The 20,821-nt window shown below is 39.7% G+C and overlaps 1 protein-coding gene across 12 annotated transcripts in view; it reads right to left on the bottom strand.

Moving 5' to 3' along the window:
- NFASC (neurofascin) overlaps window positions 1-4,173 on the bottom strand; it is a 97,614-nt gene extending 93,441 nt beyond the window's left edge. For 11 of the 12 annotated variants that reach the window (XM_082461884.1, XM_082461881.1, XM_082461885.1 and 8 more), the window contains exon 1: window positions 3,595-4,173. The gene's annotated coding sequence lies outside the window, so the exon portion shown is untranslated. The remainder of the gene's footprint in view (window positions 1-3,594) is intronic. The other variant, XM_082461892.1, reaches the window with a different exon arrangement.
- Between the last annotated feature and the right edge of the window lie 16,648 nt (window positions 4,174-20,821).

Genomic DNA, 20,821 nt, shown 5'->3' on the forward strand with positions numbered 1-20,821 from the left:
AGGGCCTCCCTTTGCTAGTCTACAATCCTCCCATTAGAAACGGAAACTCACAGGGTGACATGCTGTCTCAAACCCAACAGCCCAGCCTCCAGTAAAAAGGTGGGTTTAGTAGGGCAGCAAGGTAGGCCGAGAGGGGTGTAGAAGCGATTGCATCACCTCAGCAGAAACAAGGTAGATAGCACACGCTACTGAGGGGAATAGCTCTCACTGCTGCCAGCTGTGGCTCCACACCTAGCTCTGCAGATCTCAGCGCCCAGGAGAAGGTGGCTAAGCATGGATGCTGCCTCAGGGGCCCGGAACTGGTCCTGGGGCAGGGAGTGCGGAGGCAAAACAGCTCCTAATGCAGTTCCACGGCCCTTCCCCAATCATCCCACAGCGGTGTGTCCTGAGCCCAAGCTGGCCACAGCAGCCTGTTGTAATATTTCTGGAGAGAGAAGGCCCAGCTTCTCACCAACAGGCAGAGGGGCTGAGGAGTGTGAGTGCCATTAACCAAATGACTCCATTTGAGAAACTGAAGGCCTGGGGGAGCTGGGTGGTTCTTCTGCCTTGCATCGAGGGGCAGGTGTCTGCTCTGAGTGCCTGGCGAGGCCCAGGGGCTGAAGCACTGGGGCAGGGGAGAGACGGGATGGGAGAGAGTAGTCTGTGTGGGAAGGTGCCTCACGCTGGGGCTGCAGGAGGAGGAGGGAGGGAGGAGACCCGTGCTGGGGAGCAGATGCCTGGGGCCGCTCCAGATGGCAGTGGCCCAGAACAAAAGGAGAAGAGCCAGAGGGAAGGAGGACAGAGGAACAGAGGACTCGCTCCTCTGAGGCTTCCCAAGTGGAGAGACAAAATCAGATTCTCACCTGGAACCTGGCCGGAGGCTTGCTCAGAAACATCTATGCAGCCCCACACCACCCTGAAAACACCCTGCAACCCCAAGCCCAAATGGTCAACCGTGTGGGTCCCAGAGCTGGAGAACAGCTGGGATTCGAATTCAGGTGCTGCCGCTTTCTCAGCTGTGGGGCTCTGAGCAGGTTCCTCCACCTTTCTGTCACCAGTAAAATGTGGGTAACAATGGGCCCTATTTCATAGGGTTCCTGTGAGGAGGATTAAATGGAAAATGCACGGCGCTGGCGGCTGGGGAGTCCTCCAGTGCTGATTCTGGCAAAGATGGCTGTTACCACCTCTAAAGAACTGCCTCAGCGCCCCCCCAGAGCTGAGTGGTCCTCAGGTGGCCATATGTGTGCGCTCTTTTCTTCTTTTGTTAAAAGTTTCCCTGTGTGTCTGAAGGTCCTCTGATCCTTTGACACTTCCTGAAGTGTGGGTGCCTCAGACTGGAGGAGGCAGTGTGGCACCCCAGCAAGAAAAACGGCCCACAATTCAGGACATCTGAGTTCTTCCCTTTTTAAAAAAATTTATTTATTTTATTTATTTTTGGCTGTGTTGGGTCTTTGTTGCTGTGTGAGGGCTTTCTCTAGTGGCGGCGAGCCGGGGCTACTCTTCGTCGTGGTGCATGGGCTTCTCATTGCGGTGGCTTCTGTTGTTGCGGAGCACGGGCTCTAGGCGCTCAGGCTTCAGTAGTTGTAGCACATAGTCTCAGTAGTTGTGGCTCGTGGGCTCTGGAGCGCAGGCTCAGTAGTTGTGGTGCACGGGCTTAGCTGCTCCGCGGCACGTGGGATCTTCCCGGACCAGGGCTCGAACCCGTGTCTTCTGCATTGGCAGGCGGATTCTTAACCACTGCGCCACCAGGGAAGCCCCAGGACATCTGAGTTCTAATATGAGTTCTTTTGCTGTTCGTTTTGTGGACGTTGGAGAAGTAACTTCTTGAGCCTCATTGTATTCATCAATCAAATGCGAATGATGACGCCAGCCTTGCCCACATCACAGAATTGTCGTGAAAGTCAAATGACACAACTAATGTAAATGAATGCACTGTAAAAATATAGTGAACCAATATTAGGTTCCAATTTTAGGGCTTGTGGATTAGACTGGAAGTGTCCAGAGGTGCAAGCTAGAATAGGTTTGCTCTGCATCAGGCAGGAGGCAGCAGGGTGTGACTTTGGCTGCCAGTCAGATGTGCTGCTGGGTAGTGACACTGCTATCATGAGAGAAGGTGGGGGGACTCCCAGGTTCCTTAGGCAGGGATCTGGTTAGGCAACCCAGAGTATGTGTGACCAGGGAGGAGTGTGGAAGGGCCTTAGGAGGGGGCGCAGAGATAGAAAGTAGGGAGGGTTCATGAAAAAGTGCCAAGAGAGGGGCCACAGTGACCACAAAGCTGGACTAACCCCTGATTCTGGCACAAACCTGGGGATCTGTTCCCATGCTGTTTTGCATATGTTTACAGGCCCATTATAATAAACTGTACACTATTTTTGCAATCAGAGTCCTCCAAATACAAACCAAAAGAATGGTGTCCCCCCTGCTACTGCCAGTATGTTAAAGTTCAATACTTAGTAACAGGTGAAAAAGTCCTGTGGTCAGATGGATTTCCCTGGTGGTCCCTGAAACCTGACACTGTTCTAAGGCAAGTCGTAGACCTAAGAGAACCCACACAGAAACTACCTTCATAAAACAAGTATATCTGAGCCGCTGTTGATATGACAAATAATTTCATTTACTGAATACCTAGTATAAGCCAGGCACAGCGCAGGGCTCTTTATATGTTTAATCTTTACAACAAGATGTCCATTATTATCCCCACTGTATAAACCTAGAGTGGTTCGAAACTTTCCTACAGTCACAAAGCAAGGCAGCCAGAATCCATGTCATCAGCGTATTCTGCTCCTACCTTTCAACTCCCTCCCTGCCTGCATCCTCCCAGCCCAAATCTCCAACTCTTTCTGGGAGAACAGAAGCCATCTGAAAAGGGAGTTGGAGCAATGAGGCTGAGATGCCCACACTCAAGAACAGGGAAACCTTTCTCTGTTCAGGCCTCCAGGCCAGACTCCACCAGCCCAGAAGCCTCCAGGCTGCTAGCGTGTGATTCAATGCCAATTACTCCTTGGTTAAATTTGTAGCCCTTATTTCTTGCATGTACTCCCCTGCCATCCCTGCCTTGAGACTAAGACAGGAGTTGCTGGGAGCAGCAGGAAATTTTACCCCAGAATGGAACAATGCAGACCCTGGACACAGGATGTGGCTTCAGTGATGTCAGCTTCAGCTGTTTACGGCGCCCTGGACAGCTGTCCATCTGCCAGGGCCCACTGCTCCTCCCAGAGGAGGGGTTCTCAGACTGCCCCCCATATGCTGGGGCTGTCACTCAGGAGGCTCCCAGGTTGTAGAGGCCAGGCTAAGGGGGAGTGAGGGCCACAAACACAGCTGTTTCCCAATTTTTCAATTGAAGTGAACAGTTGGGACAATGGCAGGGCTAATGCCGGCTCACTGCATCTGCTGGAGAAAAAGGAACAAATGCTTCCCCAAAGTCAGCCTCCTGGCCTAGGAAGGCCTTGAGGTCTGGCTCTGTGGCCAACTCTGGGGAGAAGGAAGGAGATGTCCCCTCAGAAAATTCTGGGGCCTGAAACATCTCTCATCAAAGAGAAGGGGCAGGAGGTGAGTATTTCTTCCCACCCTACCCCTGAGACACGGGGCCCAGGCCCAGGCCCAAGCCCCACTCACCGTCTCTGCCTCATTCAGCCTCCTTCCTGTAACACCAGAGGGGGCTCCTTTCCAGTCTGCAGCGGGAAGGAACACTCCAGCGTCCCAAATTGCACATAAGTCAATCAACCTGTCACAAAGCAAGCACAAAGAAGAACCCCAGGGTCACTTTAGGAAAGGAAAAGAAAAGGCTTTGTGCTTTGCAGCTTGTTCATTCACTGGGAAATTACATCTTTGTCCACACCCATTTGGACAGTTTTACATAGCATAACAGCATCTTTGTTCACAGAAATTCAAAGCACTCTGCAAGAAATGGGACAGATTCTGCAAGGTGCCTAAGCATGCTGGACTTTGGGAAGGGAGGATCATCTCTCTCTTCATAAGATCATTATTGTGGCCTGACATCATAATCGAATTGCTGAATCCCTAGTCACCTGAAGGAGTTAAGCCATTTCTCAAAGAATCTCTCCTACACCCAAGGGAGAATTTACCCATAATTATCTCATTAATTTTTTTACTTAGAAGAACTATTATGTTTTTCTTCCCCATCTACAGATAATCAAACCAAGTTCACCATAAATAAATTACCCATTAAAAGGAGATCTAATTTTAGTGTTAGGAGACATAGGTTTTAGGTCCTAGCTTGTTTTATCATTTTGCATGGATCACGTCCCTACATGTGACTCATTTTCTTCATCTGTTAAATGGGGAGAAGGTACAGGACAGTGGGTCAGACCACTAGACCATTAGTTGGCATTTCAAGGGTTCAAGTCCCAGGTCTGGTCCTTTGGGGCAATCATTTAGCCTTTCTCACTACAGATAACATATCTCATTTAATCATTTGCTTTAACATTAAAACATGTCTGCAGAAAATGGTCACATCCACCTTTGTAGAGGGGAATGCGGCAATATCTATCAAAATAAGTATGCATTTCCTCTTTGTCCCAGTAGCCTCAGTTCTAGGAATCTTTTTGAAATATATCTTATATGATGCCCAAGTTGTGACCTACAGGATTATTGTCAAGTGAAAAAAAACACGACAGGAAAAAGTGTGCTTAATATGCTACCATTTATTTAAGAAAGGGAGAATGAATGCAAAGATATATATGTATTTGCTTATATTCTGAAAAGACAATAAAAGGATAAAGCATAAAATAAAATTTAAAGGACTTATAGGGAGGGGGAGGAATGAGGTGGAGGGAACAGGGATATTGAATATACCTTGTTTTGTGGATTTGCTTTGGAACATGTAAATATTTGACATAATTATAAGGAACAATATTTTTGAAAGAAATTCCTAAAATGAAAGTGTAGCAAATGAGTCTGTATGTCCAGCTGGTTGGCATAACTACACATAGAGAAATTAAAACACAGTAATTTGACTGTAAATCCTTGGAGGGATATACCCTAAGAATAAAAAGAATTGCCCCATTCCCCCGACCCCAAAATCCTAAACTGTTTTCAATAATCATATTATTGATGAAGCTATGTTATTATTATTGTTGTTGTTATTCTGAGACATTTGTATGTGTACTGTGGGATAAACCAAATGTGTAATAATATTTATATTACTGAAAAACAAGAATTTCCTATTGCAAGAAGATACAAATGTAAGCTTGATGAGATCAGGTTAAAATTTTGTAGTCCTGATTGTGAACTGGGAGTATCAGGATGAACTCCATATGTTTTATGTTACATCCATCCACACATACACACACACACACACTGCCTAGCAAGGCCTAGAAACAAGGATCATCCTGGAAGGAATGAGTAACCCTAGCAATCAGATTATGAACTCTATATACCATCCCCCCCAAAGAAATCAGGCTTCCTTGGAGAAGGGTCTGAAGCAGCAAATATATAAGATGAGCCTAGAACATCTTGTCACACCATAAAAGCAAACAAAGCATCAAAGATTACTAGAGTTGGGGGGACCTTCAAGGTGGCGGAGGAGTAAGACGTGGAGATCACCTTCCTGCCCACAAATACATCAAAAATACATCTCCATGTGGAACAACTCCTACAGAACACCTACTGAACGCTGGCAGAAGATCTCAGACTTCCCAAAAGATGCCTGAGGGCGACCTATATGCAGAGGTGGGGCCCAAACCAAAGCTGAACCCTGGCAACTGTGCGAACAAAGAAGAGAAAGGGAAATTTCTCCGTGCAGCCTCAGGAGCAGCGGATTAAACCCCACAATCAACTTGATGTACCCTGCATCTGTGCAATATCTGAAGAGACAATGAATGTTCCCAAAATTGAGGCGGTGGACTTTAGGAGCAACTGTAGGCTTGGGGTTTGCTGTCTGCGACTGATTCGTTTCTGATATTTATGTTTATCTTAGTTTAGTTTTTAGCGCTTGTTATCATTGGTGGATTTCTTTATTGGTTTGGTTGCTCTCTTCTTTTCTTTTAAAACTATTATTATTATTTTATGTTAATAATTTTTCTTTTTAATTTTTTTTCTTTTTTTTTTCCTCCCTTTTCTTCTGAGCTGTGTGGCTGACAGGCTCTTGGTGCTCCGGCCTGGTGTCAGGCCTGAGCCTCTGAGGTAGGAAAGCCAAGTTCAGGACACTGGACCACCAGAGACCTCCCGGCCCCATGTAATATCAATCAGCGAAAGCTGTCCCAGAGATCTCCATCTCAATGCTAAGACCCAGCTCCACCCAATGGCTAGCAAGCTCCAGGGCTGGATGCCCCATGCCAAACAACTAGTAAGACAGGAACACAACCCCACCCATTAGCAGAGAGGCTGCCTAAACTCATAAGAAGGTCACAGACACACCAAAACACACCACCGGACAGCCCTGCCCACCAGAGAGACAAGATCCAGCCCCACCCACCAGAACACAGGCACAAGTCCCCTCCACCAGGAAGCCTATACAAGGCACTGAACCAACCTCACCCACTGGGGGCAGATACCAAAAACAATGGGAACTATGAACCTGCAGCCTGCAAAAAGGAGACCCCAAACACAGTAAGTTAAACAAAATGAGAAGACAGAGAAATATGCAGCACATGAAGGAGCAAGGTAAAAACCCACCAGACCAGACAAATGAAGAGGAAATAGGCAGTCTATCTGAAAAAGAATTCAGAGTAACGATAGTAAAGATGATCCAAAATCTTGGAAAGAGAATGGAGAAAATACAAGAAATGTTTAACAAGGACCTAGAAGAATAAAGAGCAAACAAACAACGATGAACAACACAATAAATGAAATGAAAAATTCTCTAGAAGGAATCAGTAGCAGAATAACTGAGGCAGAAGAATGGATAAGTGACCTGGAAGATAAAATAGTGGAAATAACTACTGCAGAGCAGAAAAAAGAAAAAAGAATGAAAAGAATTGAGGACAGTCTCAGGGACCTCTGGGACAACATTAAATACACCAACATTCGAATTACAGGGGTCCCAGAAGAAGAAGAAGAAAAAAAGGGACTGAGAAAATATTTGAAGAGATTATAGTTGAAAACTTCCCAAACATGGGAAAGGAAATAGTCAATCAATTCCACGAAGCGCAGAGTGTCCCATACAGGATATATCCAAGGAGAAACATGTCAAGACACATATTAATCAAACTATCAAAACTTAAATACAAAGAAAAAATATTAAAAGCAGCAAGGGAAAAGAAACAAATAACATACAAGGGAATCCCCATAAGGTTAACAGCTGATCTTTCAGCAGAAACTCTGCAAGCCAGAAGGGAGTGGCAGGACATATTTAAGGTGATGAAAGGGAAAACCTACAACCAAGATTACCCTACCCAGCAAGGATCTCATTCAGGTTCGATGGAGAAATTAAAACCTTTACAGACAAGCAAAAGTTAAGAGAATTCAGCACCACCAAACCAGCTTTACAACAAATGCTAAAGGAACTTATCTAGGCAGGAAACACAAGAGGAGGAAAAGACCTACAAAGACAAACCCAAAACAATTAAGAAAATGGTAATAGGAACATACATATTGATAATTACCTTAAATGTAAATGGATTAAATGCTCCAACCAAAAGACACAGGCTTGCTGAATGGATACAAAAACAAGACCCATCTATATGCTGGCTACAAGAAACCCACTTCAGACCTAGGGACACATACAGACTGAAAGTGAGAGGATGGAAAAAGATATTCCATGCAAATGGAAATCAAAAGAAAGCTGGAGTAGCAATTCTCATACCAGACAAAACAGACTTTAAAATAAAGACTATTACAAGAGACAAAGAAGGACATTACATAGTGATCAAGGGATCAATCCAAGAAGAAGATATAACAATTGTAAATATTTACGCACCCAACATAGGAGCACCTCAATACATAAGGCAAATGCTAACAGCCACAAAAGGGGGAATCAACAGTAACACAAAAATAGTGGGGGACTTTAACACCCCACTTTCACCAATGGACAGATCATCCAAAATGAAAATAAATAAGGAAACACAAGCTTTAAATGACACATTAGACAAGATGGACTTAATTGATATTTATAGGACATTCCATCCAAAAACAACAGAATATACTTTCTTTTCAAGTGCTCATGGAACATTCTCCAGAATAGATCATATCTTGGGTCATAAATCAAGCCTTGGTAAATTTAAGAAAATTGAAATTGTATCAAGTATCTTTTCCGACCACAACACTACGAGACTAGATATTAATTACAGGGAAAAAAACTGTAAAAAATACAAACACATGGAGGCTAAACAATATGCTACTAAATAACCAAGAGATCACTGAAGAAATCAAAGAGGAAATCAAAAAATATCTAGAAACAAATGACAATGAAAACACGATGACCCAAAACCTATGGGATGCAGCAAAAGCAGTTCTAAGAGGGAAGTTTATAGTAATACAATCCTACCTCAAGAAACAACAAACATCTCAAATAAACAACCTAACCTTACACCTAAAGCAATTAGAGAAAGAAGAAGAAGAACAAAAAAACCCCCAAAGTTAGCAGAAGGAAAGAAATCATAAAGATCAGATCAGAAATAAATGAAAAAGAAATGAAGGAAACAATAGCAAAGATCAATAAAACTAAAAGCTGGTTCTTTGAGAAGATAAACAAAATTGATAAACCATTAGCCAGACTCATCAAGAGAAAAAGGGAGAAGACTCAAATCAACAGAATTAGAGACGAAAAAGGAGAAGTAATAGCTGACACTGCAGAAATAAAAAGGATCATGAGAGATTACTACAAGCAACTATATGTCAATAAAATGGACAACCTGGAAGAAATTCTTAGAAGAGCACAATCTTCCGAACTGAACCAGGAAGAAATAGAAAATATAAACAGACCAATCACAAGCATTGAAATGGAAACTGTGATTAAAAATCTTCCAACAAACAAAAGTCCAGGACCAGATGGCTTCACAGGTGAATTCTGTCAAACATTTAGAGAAGAACTAGCATCTATCCTTCTCAAACTCTTCCAAAATATAGCAGAGGAAGGAACACTCTCAAACTCATTCTACGAGGCCACCATCACCCTGATACCAAAACCAGACAAAGATGTCACAAAAAAAGAAAACTACAAGCCAATATCACTGATGAACATAGATGCAAAAATCCTCAACAAAATACTAGCAAACAGAATCCAACAACACATTAAAAGGATCATACACCACGATCAAATGAGGTTTATCCCAGGAATGCAAGGATTCTTCAATATACGCAAATCAATCAATGTGATACACCCTATTAACAAATTGAAGGATAAAAACCATATGATCATCTCAGTAGATGCAGAAAAAGCTTTCAACAAAATTCAACACCCATTTATGATAAAAACTCTCCAGAAGGTAGGCACAGAGGGAACCTACCTCAACATAATAAAGGTCACATATGACAAACCCACAGCCAACACTGTTCTCAATGGTGAAAAACTGAAACCATTTCCTCTAAGATCAGGAACAAGCAAGGTTGCCCACTCTCACCACTATTATTTAACATAGTTTTGGAAGTTTTAGCCACAGCAATCAGAGAAGAAAAAGAAATAAAAGGAATCCAAATCGGAAAAGAAGTAAAACTGTCACTGTTTGTAGATGACATGATACTATACATAGAGAATCCTAAAGATGCTACCAGAAAACTAGTAGAGTTAATCAATGAATTTGGTAAAGTAGCAGGATACAAAATTAATGCACAGAAATCTCTTGCATTCCTATACACTAACGATAAAAAATCTGAAAGAAAAATTAAGGAAACACTCCTATTTTCCACTGCAACAAAAAGAATAAAATACCTAGGGATAAACCTACCTAAGGAGACAAAAGACCTGTATGCAGAAAACTGTAAGACACTGATGAAAGAAATTAAAGACGATACAGACAGATGGAGAGATATACCACGTTCTTGGATTGGAAGAATCAACATTGTGAAAATCATTATACAACCCAAAGCAACGTACAGATTCAATGCAATCCCTATCAAATTACCAATGGCATTTTTCACAGAACTAGAACAAAAAATTTCACAATTTGTATGGAAACACAAAAGACCCCGAATAGCCAAAGCAAGGTTGAGAAAGAAAAACAGAGCTGGAGGAATCAGGCTCCCTGACTTCAGACTAGGGGAACCTAGGGACAGGAGAGGAATAAAGACGCAGACGTAGAGAATGGACTTGAGGACACGGGGAGGCGGAAGGGTAATCTGGGACGTAGTGAGAGAGTAGCACTGACATATATACACTACCAGGTGTAAAATAGATAGCTAGTGGGAAGCAGCTGCATAGCACAGGGGGATCAGCTCGGTGCTTTGTGACCACCTAGAGGGGTGGGATAGGGAGGGTGGGAGGGAGACGCAAGAGGGAGGGGATATGGGGATATATGTATACATATAGCTAATTCACTTTGTTATACAGCAGAAAGTAACACAACATTGTAAAGCAACTATACTCCAATAAAGATGTTAAAAAAAAAAAGATTACTAGAGTTACGCCAAAAGGACTTGGAAGCTACCCAGCATAAGGTGTCCCTGGTCAAGTTGAGCATTAAAAAGCATCATGACTACAATAGGTTGAAACATAACAAATGTGTTTAAACATTTAAATCTTATAAATCCCTAATAATATTCTTTAAAACCCCAAATAACCCGTGAGTCACCTTTTAGGGATGTTAGGAATACACTTTATTATTTTAAAATCTGGTCAGTAAAGCAAAAGAGGGAGGAGTGGGTAGAGGTATTGCTGAGACAAGACTGGCCTTGTACTGATCATTGTTGAAGAGAGTGATAGATACATCAGGTTCATTATATTATTCTCTCTTCTTTGTAACACATTTTCAAAATAAAAATAAACTTTAAATGATAGAACAGGTTGAGAAATGAGAAATCTTAGAATGTCTTGAAACTCTTTAGAATCATAGTCATTTAATCCTAACAACAATCCTATATGGTGACCAAGGATATAGATATTATTATCCCCACTTTACCCTGGAGGAAATAAGTGTAAAGAATCCTTTGAATCAGGATTCAAGCCCACATGTTCTTAGCCCAAAGGCTCACTATTTCAGAGTTGCCTCTTTAATATTCTCATCTTTTATATCAGCATTAATAAAACTTTCCTTGCCTATGTGAGGCTAATGGGGGGCTGCAATGAGAAAAGTACTTGGAAAACAAATCTTTGTATAAATATTTTACTGTCATTTGAAAACTGGGGATAAGATCTGCCCTATGCGGTTGCTGTGAGGATCCACTGAGAACTGTGATTTGAAGATAGATAGACAGATATCAAGAGAGAGAAACAGAAAACCCTCAAAGATGAGTGAGGTTGCAATTACCCTGATACCTCTATCATCACTCACAGGACTTCAGGGTTAAATGAGAAGTGCAGCTTCAAACCCAGGGTCTAGACTCTCCAGCTGACCCAGGGATAGGAAGGTTCCAGGAGGGACACCTGATGCTCTGGGGACGATCAGGGATCAAGAAAGACACCTGATACCCTGCAAGCTGCAAGAAGAGCAGCTCTGAGGCCCAGCTGGGTGGGGACCATGGTCAGGTTGCTGGGCATCTCAGGCACTGCCTCCAGGTTCCAGAAGGTCAGACACCTGCTCTCTCTCGGTGTTCATATCTTAATGTCTGCCTGGAGAGTACCTACAGATCTCTTCTCAGCAAATGTTCATTCTCAGATTGTCCTTCCCTCTGCCACAGAAGAAAAGTGGGTCTGGGGACTCTCTAAGACTTTTTCACCTTGGAATTCCATGATTCTATAAATGCTTATTTCTGAAGAAGTACAAAGTCAAACTTGTCCTGAGTCCTGGTTCATGTGCTCCCTCCCTCTGGATATTTAGTCTGAGCTCAGGGAACAAGAACTCTCTCTATCTCTGTCTCTTGCTTGAGGTTCTTACTTAAACATTTAAAAAATTACTTTATTTGTTTTTTGAATAGGTAACCCCTTCACATGATATGAAACTCAAAAGATACAAGAGTGTATAGTAGAAGTATAGTATATATAAGTAAATTTCCCTCCCAATCTTGTCCTGCAGTTTCCTAGTCCCACTGAGCCCCTCTCCCCGACCAGCCACTCTTACCAGTCTCTTGTGTATCCTTCCAGAGACGTCCATGCATACATAGATACACTTTAAAAATTATAGCATACTATACAAATTTTCTCCTAACTTGCCTTTTTCAGTTAATTTCTTAGATGTCTTTCTATATTAGTTCATATGAAACTGCCTTATTACTTTTAGCAGCTGTATAGTATTCCATTGTATGAACATACAATAATTTACTCAACCCTCTACTGATAGACATTTAGGATGTTTGTAATCCCTGGATGTAGAAAATTGCTGCAATACATATCTTTGGATAAATATGATTTCTCTCATTTGCAAGATTATTTTTAGGATAAATTCTTGGATGCAGAATTCTTAGGTCAAAGGGAATGTGGCTAAATTGTTCTCTATGAAAGTTTTCACAACTTAAACTCCCACCAGCAATTTATAAAAGTTCCTGTTTTCCTTCTCCAACATGCTGTTGTTATTATTATTTTTTAATTTTAACCATCTGATGCACAGAAATTGGTGTCCCTTTGTGGTTCTCTTACTATAGTGAGGTTGAGCACTTTTCTTTTCTTTGAATTATTGTATTCTTTGCCCAGTTCTCTACTGGGTAGTTGGTTTATTCTTATCAGTTTGAAGGAACTCTTTAGTTTTTAGGAAAATTACCCCTTTATTTATAAGAGGAGCTGCAAACTGTCCATATCATTATTATTATTTTTTTAAATTAATTAATTTATTATTTATTTATTTTTGGCTGTGTTGGGTCTTCGTTTCTGTGCAAGGGCTTTCTCTAGTTGTGGCAAGCGGGAGCCACTCTTCATTGCGGTGTGCGGGCCTCTCACTATCGCGGCCTCTCTTGCTGCGGAGCACAGGCTCCAGATGCGCAGGCTCAGTAGTTGTGGCTCACGGGCCTAGTTGCTCTGCGGCATGTGGGATCTTCCCAGACCAGGGCTCGAACCCGTGTCCCCTGCATTGGCAGGCAGATTCTCAACCACTGCGCCACCAGGGAAGCCCATATCATTATTTTTATCCTGACTTTATTTATGGTGTTTTGCCATGCAAAAAAAGTTTTTTCATAGTTATAGATCTTTGTCATTGTTTTTGTCATACTTAGGCCTCTTATTTCAAGAATATTTTTAAGTATTCCTATGTTTTCTTTAGCATTTCTATAGTTTAATATTTATGTTTCAATCTTCTATTCATCTGGAAATTACTTTGAAATCATAGGAGGGAGGACTATAACTTTATAAATATATAAGATGGCTTTCCCAACACCATGTACTGAAGAATTCACATTTTACCCTTTGATTTGAAATGCCTATTTTTTTTTCATATATTAAACCCCCTTATGTGTTTGGGTCTATTCCTGGATTTTCTCTTCCACTCATCTATTTATCTCTTCATACGCAGGTACCACACACTTTTAATTACTGTAGTTTATTTGATTTGATTTTAAAGAATTTTCCTGTTTATTTTTGCTTTTTTTTTTCACATGAACTACAAAATCAGATTCTCTAGTTTTTTTTTAATCAGATGGTATTTTTAAAAAATCATATTAAAATTATAAATTAACTTAGAGAGAATTGACATATTTATGATGTTGAATCTACTTAAGAATGTGACATACCTTAAATTTGTTTAAATTTTCTTTGGGGTTTTTCAACTACATTTTGAAGTTTTCTCATATAGATTATATACATTCTTGTTATATTTATTATTATGCATTTGATCTTTCATTAAGCTATTTTAAAGAACTGTCTTAGGGACTTCCCTGGTGGCGCAGTCATTAAGAATCCACCTGCCAATGCAGGGGACACGGGTTCGAGCCCTGGTCCGGGAAGATCCCACGTGCCGCGGAGCAGCTAAGCCCGTGCACCACAACTACTGAGCCCGCGCTCTAGAGCCCATGAGCCACAACCACTGAGCCCGCGTGCCACAACTACTGAAGCCCACGTGCCTAGAGCCCATGCTCTGCAACAAGAAAAGCCACCTCAATGAGAAGCCCACGCACTGCAATGAAGAGTAGCCCCCACTCGCCACAGCTAGAGAAAGCCCGCATGCAGCAACAAAGACCCAACGCAGCCAAAAATTAACAAAATTTAAAAAAAAGAATTGTTTTATATTAATTTCGAATTCCACTATTTTGAATTTTATTTCCTAAATAATCCATCATTCAAAGGGAAAGCTTCAAGGGAAATTTAAAAAATACATTGAACTGAACGAAAATTAAAATACAACATATCCAAATCTGTGGGACACAGCTAAAGCAGTGCTGAAGGGAAATTTATAGCACTAAATACATATGTTAAAAAAAAAAGGAAAAGTTTCAAATCAGTAGTATAAGGTCCCACTTCAAGAAAGTAGAAAAAGAGGAGCAAAATAAACCCAAAGCAAGCAGAATGAAGGAAATAAAAAACAGAAATTAATGAAATAGAAAACAAAAACAATAGAAAAAAATCAATGAAATAAACTGGTTCTTTGAAAAGGTTAATATGATTGACAAACCTCTAGCAAAACTGAAGAAGAAAAAAAAGAGAGATGACACAGTTGCCAACATCAGGAATGAAAAAAGTGAATGTCATTACAGACCCTGCAGACATCAAAAGAATACTAAGAAAATACTATGAACAATTCCACACCCATAAATTAAAAAACTTAGTTGAAATGGAACAATTCTTTGAAAAACACAAACTACCACAGTCCTCAGTAGGTACTAGATAATTTGAATAGGTTTATAATCATTAAAGAAATTGAACTCATAATTTAAAAATTCCCCAAAGAGAAATCTCCAGGCCCAAATTCTTTCACTAGAGAATTTTAACAAACTCTTAAAGATAATCAACACCAAGTCTATAAAATCTCTTCCAAACTATAAAAGAGGAGAGGACACTTTCGAATTCATTTGATGTAGCCAGTGTTATCTTGATACCAAAATCAAATGAAGACAGTATAAGAAAGAAAGAAAGAGAGAGAGAAAGAAAGAAAGAAAGAAAGAAAGGAAGGAAGGAAGGAAGGAAGAAAGAGGAAGGAAGGAAGGAAAAAAAATTAGCAGACCAATAATACCTCTCATGAATATAGATACAAAAATCCTTAACAAAATATTAGCAAATAGAATTCAGCAATATATAAAAAGAATTATACACCATGACCAAGTAGGGTTCATTCCAGGGATGTAAGGCTGGTTTAATATTCTAAAATCAATCAATGTAATCTACCATATTAACAAGCTAAAGAAGAAAAACACATGACCATATCAATCAATGAAGGAAAAGCATTTGACAAAATTCAACACCCAGTCATGATAAAGAAAAAAAGTCTCAGAAACATAGGAAGTGAGAGAAAATTCCTCAACTTGATTTTTAAAAATCTACAAAAATCCACAGCTAACATTATACTTAATGGTGAAAAACTGAATGCTTTCTCCCCTAAAACTGGAGACAAGGCAAGGATGTCTACTTTCACCACTCTTATTCAACATAGTGCTGGACATTTTAGCCATTGGAATAAGACAAGAAAAGGAAATAAAGGGCATACAAGTCAGAATGGAAGAAATAAAACTGTTTCTATGTACTGATAACATGATGGTCTATGTAAAAAATCCCAAGAAAACTACAAAAAAATTGTCTTAGAACTGGAGCCATCAAAGTCTCAGGATACAAGGTAAACACACAAAAATCAATTGTATTTCTGTATATAAGCAATGAACCCATGGAAAAATTTAAAATACCACTTACAGTCCCTCAAAAAAATAAATACCTAAGTATAAAATGAACAAAACATGTACAGGACTTGTATGCTGAAAACTACTGATGAAGTAAATCAAAGATCTAAATAAATGGAGAGACATATCATGTTCATGGATTGGAAGACTCAATGCAGTAAACATGCAAATTCTCCCCAAATTGATACACTGGTTTAAAGCAACCTTTATCAAAATTCCAAGATTTTTAGTAGATATAGACAGATTACTCTAAAATTTATATGGAAATACAAAAGAACTAGAATAGCTAAAATAATTTTGAAAAAGAAGAAAAATGGGAAAAATCAGGCTACCCAATTGAAAGACTCATTATATAGCTACAGTAATCAAAACTATGTGGTATTGGTGGAGGAACAGACACATAGTTCAATGGAACAGAATTGAAAACACAGAAATAGCCCAACACAAATATGCTCAACTGATTTTTGACAAAGAGGCCAAAGCAATCGAGGAAGATAGCCTTTTCAATAAATGGTGCTGGAGGAATTGGACATCCATAGGATCCACAGGCTAAAAAAAAAAAATTCTTAACCCAAGTCCTTATACAAAAATGGGCTCCAAATGGATGGTGGACTTAAAATGTAAAACTATAAAACCTGTAGAATAAATACAAGAGAAAATCTAGGCAAACAGTTCTTAGATTTGATGCCAAAAGCAAGATCCATAGAAGCAAAAATTGATAAACTAGACTTCAAAATTTAAAACTTTGCTTTTCAGGAGATAAGAGTGGGAGAAACCACGCATATGACAAAGAACTAGCTCTTTGTCACAGAATATAACTAGAATATAAAATAAAGAACCTAAAAACTCGGCAGTAAAGATGCAAACAACCCAATTAGGACATGGCCAAAGTCATGGTAAAGACACTTCACTGAAGTAGATATTCAGATGGCAAATAAGCACTTGAAAAGATATTCAACATCATTAACCATCAGGGGAATGCAAATTAAAACCACAATAAAAAGAAAAACCCAGTGAGATATCACTACACATCTATCAGAATGACTAAAATAAAAAATAGTGACAACAGCAAATGCTGACAAGAGGTGGAAAAACTAGATCACTCATACATTGCTGGTGGAAATGTAAAATGGTACGTCCAGCCTAGAACACAGTTCGGCAGTTTCTTAAAAAGAAAAACTACACATGTAACTATCATGTAACCCAGCAAATGCACTTCTGGGCATTTATCCCAGAGAAATAAAGACTTATGTTCATACCAAAACCTGTACAAGAATGTTTATAGTGGCTTTATTCATAATAGCCCAAAACTGGAAACAACCCAGGTATCCTTTAATGGATGAATGGTTAAACAAAACAGCAGTATGTCCACATCATGGGACACTACCCAGCAATAAAAAGGAAAGAACTATTGAAACATACATTAACTTAGATAAATCTCCAGAGAATTATGCTGAGTGAAAAAAGTCAACCCAAAAGGTTAAAGTGTGTAATTCCATTTATATAACATTCTGGAAATGACAAAATTATAGAAATGCAGAACAGATTTGTGGTTGCCACGGGTTAAGGAAGGGGGGTGGTGATGGGAGGAGGTGGGTGTGGCTATAAAAGGTCAACAAGAGGTATCTTTGTAGTGATGGAAGTGTTTTTTATCTTGACAGTATATCGTCAATATCCTAGTTTTGCAAGGTGTTACTACTGGTGGAACCTGGGCAAACTGTATAAATGATCTCTCTGTATTATTTGCTGTAACTGCATATGAATCTATAATTGTCTCAAAATTTAAAAATTAATTAAAAATAGTTTTCAGTTGATTCCTTTTGAATTCCATGTAAATAATTATATCACCTGTAAATAATTATAATATCTCCTCATTTCCAATTTTTATACCTCATTTCTTTCTTTTGGCAGATTCAACTTAATGTTAGGCATAGGAAAACAAATTAGGAAAGAAAAATCTGCTATCATATAAAGTAATACAAACTGGATGGAAATAATTTTTTAACATATTCTCATTACAGGCTAGCACAGATTACAGAATTTTGACAGTATTTCTAAAACCTAGATGTATTTAAAAGCGATTGCTCCTCAGAACAAATTGCCCAAAGCTAAGAGCATCATGAATGTTCAAAAATGACATTTCCAAGAAAAGAGATTCATTAGCCTTCCTTGATAACTTGCTTCACTAAGTGGGTCTCACATTCCAAATGAGCAAAAAAATCCCACTAAAATCCGACACTGTTATTTCAGTACAGCTGGACCTGCATTCTGAAGCCATCAGCAAGAGGAAAAAGAGGTTCTCTAAATGCAAGAAAGATGGGCATTCACTCTGGAAAGTTCCAGACAGATGTGAGCACTCTCACTCACAGTTTCAGCAAAGTTAGACCAGTCAAACAGAACAGTAAACAATGTGGAGAAACATTATCTTCAAAATGTGCCCAGGGTATAGGGGTAGAGGATCAAGAGGTACAAACCATTACGTATAAAATAAGCCACAAGGATATGTTGTACAACACAGGGAATATAGCCAATATTTTACAGTAACTACAAATGGAGTATAACCTTTAAAAATTGTGAACCACTATATTGTACACCTGTAACTTATACAATATTGTACATCAATTATGCTTCATTTTAAAAATGTGCCCAGAGTGATTGCTGGTGATAGTGGGGAGGCCAGCATCAAGTGGGCCCCTGCAGCTCTGCCTGCTGCATAGTAAGGGGAGGAACAACCAGGAGAGCCTAGAGGGGTCTGCGCAGCCACTGGAAAGACACTGGTAAGAGAACAAAATGACAAGCCACAGACTGAGAGAAAATGTTTGAAAAACATAAATCTGATAAAGGGATGGTTGCAGAATATACAATGAATTCTCAACTGAATAATAAGAAAACAAACAACCCAATAAAAAATAAGCAAAAGATCTAAACAGATCTTCACCAAAGAAGATATATTTGGCAAATAAGCACTCAAAAAGATGTTCAACACCCTTAGTCATTAGGGAGGTGCAAATTAAAACCACGAGATACCATGAGATACCATTATATACCTGTTAGAATAATAGCTCAAAAAACCCCCAAAACTAAAAACCTTACAATACCATGTGCTGGTGAGGATGTGAACTGAAACTTGCATACATTGCTGGTGGGAATAAAAAAATAGTACAGCTACTTTGGAAAACAGTTTGGCAGATTCTTAGAAAGTGAAACATACAGTTACCATATAACCCAGTAATCCCACTCCTAGGTATTCACCAAAGAGAAATGAATATATATGTCTACACAAAAACCTACATGTGAAAATGTATAGCAAGTTTATTCATAATTGCCAAAAACTAGAAATAAGCCAAATATCTGTCAACAGGAGAGTGGATAAATAAACTGTGGTACATAATACTATGGAATACTGCTTACCAATAAAAAGAAATGATCTACTAATACATGCAGCAAATCAGAGGCATCCCCAGTGCATTGTTAAGTAAAAGAAGCCAGTCTCAAAAGACTACATCCTATATGATTTCATTTATATGACATTTTAGGAAATGCATACTCTAGGGACATAATAAAGATCAGTAGTTACCAGAAGCTGGGATTGGGGGGTAGAAGATTAACAAAAAAGGGGTACATGAGAACTTTATGGAATGATGGAAATGCTCTGTATTTTGATTACAGTGGTGGTTACATAACTGTATGTGTTTGTAATATTCATAGGACTGTACACCTAACAAAAGTGAATTTTATTCTATCTAAGTTATACCTCAATAGACCCAACTTGGGGAAAAAACCTCTTAAGGTATGGGAAAAGACAAATTAAAACCTAGGAGAAGATATTGGATATACACATCTTACAAAGGATTACCTTCAAGAATATATAAATAAGTTCTATAAGTAAATAAGAGGATAAACAATCCAATAGAAAGATGGCTAATAAACATATTGATGATTGGGAAATGCAAATCAAGACCATAATGAGATACCAATTTACACTCATTCGATTTGCAAAAATTATTAAATCTGATGATATCAAGTGCTGAAAGAGGAACAAAAAATAACAGTGTTGGTGAGGATGTGGAGAAACTGGAACCCTCCTACATTGCTGGTGGGAATGTAAGATGGTGCAGCCTTTATGGAAAACAGCACAGTGGTTCCTCAAAAAATTAAAAACAGAATTATCATATGATCTGGCGATTCCACTTTTGGGTATGTATAAAAAAGAATTGAAAGCAAGGTCTCAAAGAAATATCTGCACATCCATGTTCACAGCAGCATTATTTAAGATAGCCAAAAGGTGGAAGCAACCCAAGCATTCATCAACAGATGAATGGATTAACAAAATGTGGTATAAACATACAATGGAATATTATTCAGCCTTAAAAAGGAAGGGGAGGGCTTCCCTGGTGGCGCAGTGGTTGAGAATCTGCCTGCTAATGCAGGGGACACGGGTTCGAGCCCTGGTCTGGGATGATCCCACGTGCCGCGGAGCAACTAGGCCCGTGAGCCACAACTACTGAGCCTGCGCGTCTGGAGCCTGTGCTCCGCAACGAGAGAGGCCACGATAGTGAGAGGCCCGCGCACCGCGATGAAGAGCTGCCCCCGCTTGCCACAACTAGAGAAAGCCCTCGCACAGAAATGAAGACCCAACACAGCCAAAAAAAATAAAATTAATTAATTAATTAATTAAAAAAAAAAAAGGAAGGGGATTCTAACGTGTGCTACAACATGGATAAACTTTGAGGATACTATGTAAATTGAAATAAGTCAGTCACAAAAGGACAAATACTGTATGATTCCACTTATATGAGGTACCTAAAGTAGTCAGATTTCATGGAGACGTAAGTAGAATGGTGGTTGCCGGGGGAGGAGGGATGGGGAGCTGTTCTTTAATGGGTACAGGCTTTCAGTTTTGCAAGATGAAAAGAGTTCCGAAGACTAGTTGTACAACAATGTGAATGTACTTAACACTACAGAGCTGCACACTTAAAAATGGTTTAAATGGTAAATTTTATGTCATGTATATCTTACTACAATTAAAAAAGAAAGA

Source organism: Balaenoptera physalus (genome assembly GCF_965194825.1).
Source record: "Balaenoptera physalus genome assembly, chromosome: 1".
In the NCBI taxonomy this organism is placed as follows: Eukaryota; Metazoa; Chordata; class Mammalia; order Artiodactyla; family Balaenopteridae; genus Balaenoptera; species Balaenoptera physalus.